We start from the raw sequence: 9,499 nt of genomic DNA on the forward strand, positions 1-9,499 counted from the left end.
TTATCCAGGTTCCTTCAAAGTGGCGGTGGACCACATCCAGCCTTCCGTTTGTACGACTTGTGAGCTAACAACAGGATGTGTGAATGTGTGTGTGTGTATGTGGGTATATATATACATATATTGTTTGAGACAAGGTCTTGCTATGTGGCCTTGGTTTGCCTGAACCTCTAGCTCATCCTGCCTCAGCCTCCCATCATTGCACCCCGGTTTATATTTCTTAAATAATTGAAAAATCAAAATAAGAGTTACCATTTTGTGACACATCCAAAAATACAAGAATTTAAAATTTCAGAATCTATAAACTTAGGCTGAAACACAATGCTCATTTACATCTTGTCTATGGCTGCTTTTGTGCTATATAGCCCAAAATGAGTAGTTGCAACAGGGATCATTTGGCCCTTAAAGACTAAAATAATATATGGCCCCTTTTAAAAGTTCCAAGAGCACTGTTCTATTCCCAAATGGCCAGCCTGCAATTCCCAGCCAGCTTGCTGGGCCTCACCCACACCTCCTCCAGTGGAAAAGGCAGAAAAGAGTAGTTTAGTTGCATTTCATGCATGTAAACCCTAATCCTGCCGCACATGCATCTGTAATTCCTGCATTCAGGAGACTGAGGTTGAGGCAGGAGAATCACGAGTTTAAGGTCAGCCTGGGGTACAGAGAGAGACCCTGTCTCAAAAAACAAAAGGGAAAAAAAAAATCAGCCAGCCAGCTGCAGTCGTTGGTCCTGTTATAGAAGGCTGTGTCCTGACACAGAAAAAGGACGTACTCCAGTATCCATCCCCGCTTCCTTTGGTAACCTTCATCCTATTAGTTGTGTTACCAAGCTCCAAAACTCACTTCTCTAACATGAGAAAGGGATAGTATTTACCCATTAAACAGAGATGAAAAGTTTTAGCAGAAACTGACTATTAATAGCTCTTTAAGTTGAGATTTTTTTTCTGAGAACAGCACTACTTTTTCCAAACAATTTTTAATTTGAAACAATTTCAAACTTTCAGAAAAATTACAAGTACAGTACAAGAACTTTTTTTCCTAAACATTGTCCTTTTTGTTTGTTGTTTTTGGTGGGACTAGGGTTTGAACTCAGGACTTTGCACTTGCAAAATTTAAAGTCAGAGCTTTGTATTTGCAAAGTACATGCTCTACCACTTGAGCTACACCTTCAGTCCATTCTGATCTGGTTATTTTGGAGATGATGTCTTGCAAACTATTTGCCTGGGCTGACATCTGACCATAATCCTCCCCATTTTAGCCTCCCAAGTAACTAGGATTACAGGTGGAAGCCACCTGCGCCTCGCTGTAAACCATTTGATAATATATTGCTAAGCCCATCAGCCTAAATGCTTTCTTGTATTTCCAGTAAACAAGGACGTTCTCCTGCTGAAGACTGCAGATTAGGAATCAGCACTAATACATTAATACCATCTAATCTTCAGACCCACTGGGAGATCTCCATTTGTCCCAATTTTTTAGATAGGAAAAGGATCCAATTTGTGAGCATATGTTGCATTGAGTTGTCATATCTCTTTGCTCTCTTGTACCACATCATTGGACATTATGTCTGTAAGAAATGCCCTTTGGAAAATGAAAAAACGAGACCTATTGAAACTGTTCTAAGAATGGCAGAAGGGGGAATAAAGGAGAATGATTGAGAGTGTGAATTTAACTAAGATATAAGCACTTTTGTAAATGTCACAATGTACTCCAGAACAATAATAGGATAATAAAAAAAATTTTTTTTGGTGGGACTGGAGTTTGAACTCAGGGCTTCCTGCTTGCAAAGTAAAAAAAAAAAATTTAAATGCCTTTGTCCTCCAAACACCTGAGCTCCAAATAGAAAGCCAAAGGACAACCTATCCTGAAATGGGCCTATCTTTCTCTGAACAGGTTTATGAATAAGGAAACATCCTCTTCATTCCAGGGCTATTTTTATAAAGGGTCATACAAGGAAAGAGACAGATTTTCGTCTTAAAATATGTTTACTTAACATCATAATGATGAACAGATTTTTATCAGTCCCTCTGCCCAGCACTCTGGCTAGAAGTCAAGATTTTGGTTTTGGGGATTAAAAAAAAACAGGAATGGGGCTGGGCATAGTGTTACATACCTGTAATCCCAGCTACTTGTGCATTCTGAAGTCTTTAAGAGTGGCTAGGCACAGGGGTGGAGGCAGCCTGGCTGCATAATGAGTTCAAGGCCAGCTTGGACTACATAAGGAGACCCTGTCTCCAAAAAAAGGGAGAGTAGGAAGAGGAAGAAGAAGGGGAAAAAAAGAAAAGTAGGAGGGGAGGAAGAGGAAAACAGGAAGGGAAGAGGAGGAATGAGATCTAGGAGTGCGAGCAGCCAGCTATACGAGCATCCACCTTACATGTGCACAATCTGAAGGAGAGGACAATCAGCCCAACTGAGGCAGGGGTTGGAGACTTTGTCCTTTGAAGTTCTGTCATGTTCTACAATAACATCAGTCTGAAGTTCCTAAAAGGACAGAGGCAAGAAAAAGTCAACTATCCCCTGTGAATTGTTTTGGTGCCAAGGACTGACCTATCACCATAGGGTCCTAGTAAGCCATCAAAGCAGGGCTGAGCCAGGGTGGGGACTGTGCATGTGATGCATGTGTGAGTGTGGATTCATCTGTGCATGCATGCCTCACATGTCCAAAACTAGATATAAATGATGCATGTATGTGTGTGTACATATGTGCATGTGTGTGTTTCTGGGTATCGAACCTGAGGCTTTGTGCACACTAAGCATGTGCTCTACCATTAGCTTCACCTCAGCCTCCACGTTATCTCTACATCCTCCCCTAATTGTCTGGGTGTGTCAGTGCTTTTCCCCTGCAGGAGAAGTGGCTATAGATCAGACATGTCCTAGCCATGACACTGAAGCTAAATCAGCCAAGTAGGAAATGTGAGACAAACAGGGAGTGTTTGTAGGGTACACTGTGTCTGAACTTTGAGACTCCATGTCTGCTCAAGAGGCAGCGCCTCCTGTTCCTGACAGCTCTATCTGTCCAGTTTCCCCACCATAGGCAGGCCTGCTGGGCCCTCAGTTCTGAAGAGGAAAGGGTGAGGTTGTGTTTAGAGGAACCTGACTGCTAGATTGACTGTAAGATGACAGAAACATATCCCCAAATCCTGGGAAGAGACAACTATGGTCCACTGACCTTGGACAGTGTGGGGTGGATCTAGGAGCCAAGGGACTGAGGAAGGGATACAAGAGCACCTGGATCCCCCACCCCTTTCTTGGCTTTGTCCACTCCATGGCTCGAAGACCTCTAACTCATTTCTTGCACCTGCTGTGCCCTATCTTTCCAGCTCTTCCCAAGCTGCTTCTGCCTGCTTCATCCTCTTCCTGCCCATCAGACTTTCCCATCAGCCTCTCCTTCATCCCACTTTTGACTCTTCTTTCCTAAAGTGGGAGAGCAGACAGTCCTCTGCTGTCCATGTTCTCCAGAAAAGCAGCTGTGGCCTCACAGTTGTACACCCTTATCAGCCTGGGCCTCCCCTCAGTGCCTCTGAATATGCTGCTCCCTGCTGGGAAACTCCCCCTCCACTCTCTGCTGGGCTAACCCTGGAAGGAATCTGCTCAGACACAACTGAAGCCTGCCTTAGCTCTTCCTAGTGTTCCTTATTCCTCTATACTCTTTTGTACCCTGTGTTGAACTCTTAACAGCCCTTATCATATGATGCTCAAATTATTGGCAAATGGATCATGAGCTCTTCAAGGTCAGGGTGTAGTAGGGAGGAGGGGGTGGCATGGCAGGAAACTTAAAGAAGCTGAATGCAAAAAGGGTCACATAGCACTGACGGTAAAGTAGCCAATAGAATTGTGTATAGCCATATATGGACTAAACTTTGTTCCTTGCTTTTGTAACCTGCTTAGAATGGTATATAAGGCAAGGCCTCTTTGTTCTGGGGCCCAGCCTTTAGATGTGAAACCTCTGAGTTGATGCTGGCACACTAATAAACATTGCTTCCTGAAAAAACCTCAGTGTCCTATTTCCCTGTTCTCTAGTATCCCACACGTCCTGGGGCTTGTCCAGGATTTGGAGATATTTTTTCACCTCCTTGTTGCTGGGATTTGGCATCCCCAGCTGGAGAGTGTCCTGCCAGACACCAGCAGACTTGTTGATCTGACAAAGGGACTCACCTCTCCTGGCACACCAGCGAGCAAGTCTCCATTGCACAAAGGAACCTGGAGAATTCTCAGGAACCAGTTGAGATCCCTGCCCATCAGACCCAGATTCAAATACTAGACCTGCTTTTAGGAGTCAGAAGGGGAGACTGATCACTTCCCAGAGACACCTGAGTAACCCTGTCTGGGGTGAAACTGTGTTTCTCAGGTTTAGTGGGGTGAAAATGTGTATGTATGCCAATTTGTTTACAGCATTGGGCAAAATTTAATTTGCTCCTGGAGTTCTAGCTCATCTTACGCATGCTTAAGTTGACATTTTTTTCTGGCATGCTTAATTTATAAAATGTGTGTGCATGCATGTGTGTGTGTGTGTGTGTGTGTGTGTGTAAACATCTTCAAAATGTTTCTTAAACTGCTGTCAAAAGGTTAATGTGATTTCAAGGTAACAAAAAAATGTTTATGAGTTTATGTTAAACATCTCTGTTATAAACTGCTTAAGCTTTTTATATATGAATATGTAAACATCTTGAGGATGACTCTTATTGTACAGTCAATGTAGAAATTGTTACTTTTACTCTGTTCTACTGCTACTTTTAAGAAAACCAGTTTTCAAACGTATTTCAATCAGGTCTCACTAGGATACAGGCATTTTGGGGCTCAGACCAGAGGAGAAAAAAAAAAAAGGAAAAGGGGGGTCCTTTTCCTACAGCCTGTAGTAGGAATCTTAAAATTTGGGTAGTTAAAAAAATGACCCTAGACTGTTTCATTCTGTTGTAAATAAAATCTGGGATTTAATTCTTTCTTATAATACATGGGTCTATTAACAAATGAGCTTTCTATAAATTGTTTTTATACAAAAATAATTTTAAGGTTCCTTTTTTTTTTTAAGGTTGCTTTCATTCTGTTTTTTTCATGCAAATATAAGACTCTAAGTTAAAAGGTTTTATGACTTATTTTCAACAAATAGCAAAAATATATAAAAGGTATTAAGGACATGGTTTTTACAAATAAGATGTTAAAAAATAAATACTTTTAAATTTAAAAAAGCATTATGTAAAAAAGGTTTGTCCTTAAAATTATCTCAAAAAAAAAGAAAGGGTAAAGACAAGCTCCCCCAGGGGATACAGAATAAGTTGTCATAAAGGTACAGAGTAATTTTCTTTAAAAATGGAACTTATAAATGCTTATTTAAGTGATTAAGTTGACTAAAATCTAAAAATTACATTAAAGGTCTTATAAGGTCAAAATTTAATGTACTGATGTTAAAGTAAAACTTAATTCTCTAAGCTCATAACAACAAGGATATCTTAAAAATATTGTATTGTTCTTGATGACACTTACAAAAAATTGTCTTAAAAAAGGTTTTTGTTTTGTCAAGATAACTGTCAGGAATTTTTGGTGCTACAATTTAATCAAAAAGTTTATCAAGACAATAAGAGTTTATTAAAACACAGAAAGGCAATAGGCAGCTGAGCACAGGGAGTGCTGCTGCACTGATAGGAGGATTGAGATAGATTTACTTATGTAAAGCAAAGTAAAACAAAAACAAAGCCAAAGTGCACCCTCCAGATAGGATAAAGAAAAAAAAAACTCAAAAAGAGGCACTACGCTAGAGGTTAAGACCTCCGCTTTTTATTGGCGTCAACAGAGTGGGTATGTTAGTCCTACTCCTTCCATAAGTCAGACAGAGGAAATTTTTGGCCTGGGATGGCCAGATTGGGCCTGTTATTTTAGGGGGCCTCCACTGACTATAAGGTGGTGGGATCTTGCTGGATGTCATGAGCCATTTATTAATGTCAACAATCTGGGATATGATCCCTTATCAACATCTGAGCCATGATTATTGGCCATTAGGCTTCCTAACTCCACACTTAGTCCCATAAATACTTACCTGTGTTCTTTGGTGATTCTTGTCAGGGTTTTGACTACTGAGGTAACTGAGTCATAACTAAATAAAAGTTCATTTGAAAGTTGGTTTACACAAAATTTTCTAGATGACCTCATAATTATGGTTAAACAGCTACTGTCTTGGGTGATTCTGATGCAGTTGGTACCCTATATGTGTCTGTGACTGGGCTCTTTGGGGTCACTGACACTGTTCTCACCGCCCAACTGATAAAAAAATCTAAGGTTTTACTTCAAGAGCAACAACTAAACTAATGTGTATATATAACCTCTATAGAGCTATGATTCTGTTGCTGGTTCCTGTATATTAAATATCTTTATGTTTTTCAAGTATATCAAGTCTTCTAAAATACAAAATGTAGATAAACAAGATAACAAAAGTTAATGGTACTGATACACTGTTCTGTTAGTTGCTAAATTGTCCATCAAAATTTTAACCATGGCTCTTTTAAGTTTTTGTCATTACAGTTTTGATCCTTCTGGGGTGTTTACAGTCAAGTCCATGGAAAATGACTCTAATAAGTACTTATGTGTCAACCAGGTTATCTTTTTGAATGTCTGTTTTGTTGGCTTTTGTTATGTATTTTCCTTGTCTAGAAGCCCACTGCCTAAGAGCCACTCCTTCTAAGCCTCTTTGTTGCTTAAATTTGGCCAAAAGGGTCTAGTAGGCACTGACTCCCACCTGATCTGCTTGTTACTCCCCCCTACCCCTGATGTGGGACCAAAACCAACCAAACAAACAAAAATCCAGGAAAGAACAAATCCTCATGATGAGGAGGAATGTGCCCAATCTTGTCTGGTCTTGAAAGCAAGCAGGGTTGGGTCTGGTTAGGACTTGGATGGCAGAAAGATCTTCAGAGCAGACTGCTCAGAGACAGTTTGGAGACACAGGGAGAATGCTGTCAAAGTTCAAATAGAGTCACTTGTGCCAGACCTCTCAAAAATAACCAAGACCGAGAGGATTGAGGAAATGGTTCTTTTGCATGAGTGGCTATCTGACCTTAAAGCCCTCCAGGCACAAACTCACAGTTTTTAGACAGGGTCTTTTAAATAGAGACAAAATGACTATTTTTACTGGCTCTAGTCATGTCCTTTGATACTTAAAGATGGTGTTTTTAACTTTTTGTTGCCATGGTAATTCTACTCAGTAAAAAAAAAAACAAAACCGGAAAATGTCTGGGTAAAAGAATGAAATGTCCAACCATTAAAACCCCATTGGAGGGGCCCATTTGTTGTTATTTTGTCTATTCCCACTGCAGTTAAAGTAGCAGAGATTACTCCCTGGATCCAACACAACCAAGTAAAGCCAGCATCTCCCAAGTGAGAGTGCGTCCCTGACCCACCCTCACCATGCAAGATCACCCTCCGGAAGGCCTGCGCCCTTCCTCGGCAGGACCCCACTTCCTAGGAAACAACAGGAGACCATGAACAACTGGACGACAGCCCTGCCCTAGCCACTCCAGAAGCTGACTAGTCTACACACAGTGGAAACTCAAGTGTGGAATGCACCCTTGCTGTTTCCCCCATGTACTGAATGTTATAAGAGAGCCATTGTTGGGACCTCCACACGGTCATACTTTGTATCATACACCCACCAACAGGTTGGGTGTTACATTGGCTCGTATACTCCCCAGGTTTGTGAGGTTGCTGGTAAGCAATAGTGAAAGCCCCAGAGTAAGGGGAGCAATGCAGGCTACATTTGTAATGGAAAGTGGGGAGGGGATCTGCTGGACTTATTTAGGAATTGGGGAAGTTCTGATGGTGGGGGAGTCCAGGACCTAGCTCAGGAACAACTTGTAAGAGAAACAGCACACTGTGTCAGAGGTACTCTCACCCAGACCAGGGCCAGATGCCAAACAAGGCACTGGGCCACTGTATAATAAAATCAAAAGCAAATTAGACAGCGGATTAGACCTCCCAACAGTAGAAAAAAGTCTTTTTGTAGACCTGGCAGAAAGGATTGCCAAAACTAAATGTCTCAAACTGCTGGGTAAGCAGAGGCACCCTCATGAGTGAGAAATGGCCTTGAAAAGGGATCAATTTAAATGCTTACCAACTTTTATTGTGGAATCAATCTATAACTAGACAAAAAAGTAACCAACCTCAGATCTGGACTCTCACCTCAGAGGTAATTGGGGAAGAATGTATCAAAAGAATAAGGCCAAAATATAAAAAGTGGGTAGGGGAGACCCCTTGTAAAAGGGTACTGTCTTAGAATGGATTAATATCACCTGGCAGGCCTGATGAGCCTGAATGGTATTGGGCATTGCCCCCATAGGAAAACAGTCCCCAGTGACATGATTCTTCAGCCAATGACAGCCCCTTAACTTGTTCTTCTACAGGCGAGGCGAACCCATTCCAAGGGATCCCTGCAGTTGGCAAATACTGGAATAACCTCACCAATACTGTCCCAGGGTAGTGGAGAGCACTGGATGGGTTATTCTGGATATGTGGTTAAGTAAGTTTCTACCAAACTCCCTAGGACTTGGAAGGGAAGCTGAACTATAGAATTTTCCAGCCTGGGTTTTTCCTCTTGCCCAACCACCCAGGGGAACAGCTGGGGGTTCCCCTTTTTGAAACTCTGGGGCCTAGAATAGAGACCTTGAGGTGGGGGGGTCAACAGAGATGGGGAGAAGACAATTGGCCTCCCCCAGAGGATCATTGAGACCTATGGACCAGCTACCTGGGCACAGGAGGGGAGCTCCCATCTATATACTCAACAGAATCATTAGTTGTAGAACTTACCAACCAGACTGCCTCTGCCCTAGACCTACTGGTCAGGCAACAGACCCAAATGTGAACTGCTACATATCAAAATCACCTGGCCTCGGATTATCTTTTAGCTGAAGAAGGAGGAGTAGGTGGCAAGCTTAACCGATCAGACTGCTGCCTCCACATAGATGACAATGGTCAAGCAGTAACAGAAATTGCCACTAATATTAGAAAGATGGCACATGTACCAGTACAGGTGTGGAAAGGATGGGACCCAAACAGTCTGCTTGGCAGGTGGTTCTCTGCCTTAGGCAGATTCAAAACCCTGATGGGGCGATGGGTCTTGTCTCAGGAGCATGCTTGATGTTATCCTGCCTGCTTCCCTTGGTATTGTGGTCCAATAATTATAAAGGCCACTGTCAAGAGAAAAACAGCCATCCACGTAATGATGCTATGGAAATACAAACTCCTAAATCCAGATGATGCTCTTTGACCCTAGGTGGGTCCGAGCATCAAAGGGGGGGAAATGATGTAATAGAGAGGAGGTGTTGGCATGGCAGGAAACTTAAAGAAGCTGAATGTAAAAAGGGTCACATAGCCCTGAGGGTAAAGTAGCTAGTAGAATTGTACATAACCATATGGATTAAACTTTTTTTCTTGCTTCTGTATCCTGCTTAGAATAGTATATAAGGCAAGGCCCTATTGTTCTCAGGGCTCAGCCTGTGGATGTGAAACCGCCAAGTCA

This window comes from Castor canadensis, chromosome 5 (genome assembly GCF_047511655.1).
Source record: "Castor canadensis chromosome 5, mCasCan1.hap1v2, whole genome shotgun sequence".
Lineage (NCBI taxonomy): Eukaryota > Metazoa > Chordata > Mammalia > Rodentia > Castoridae > Castor > Castor canadensis.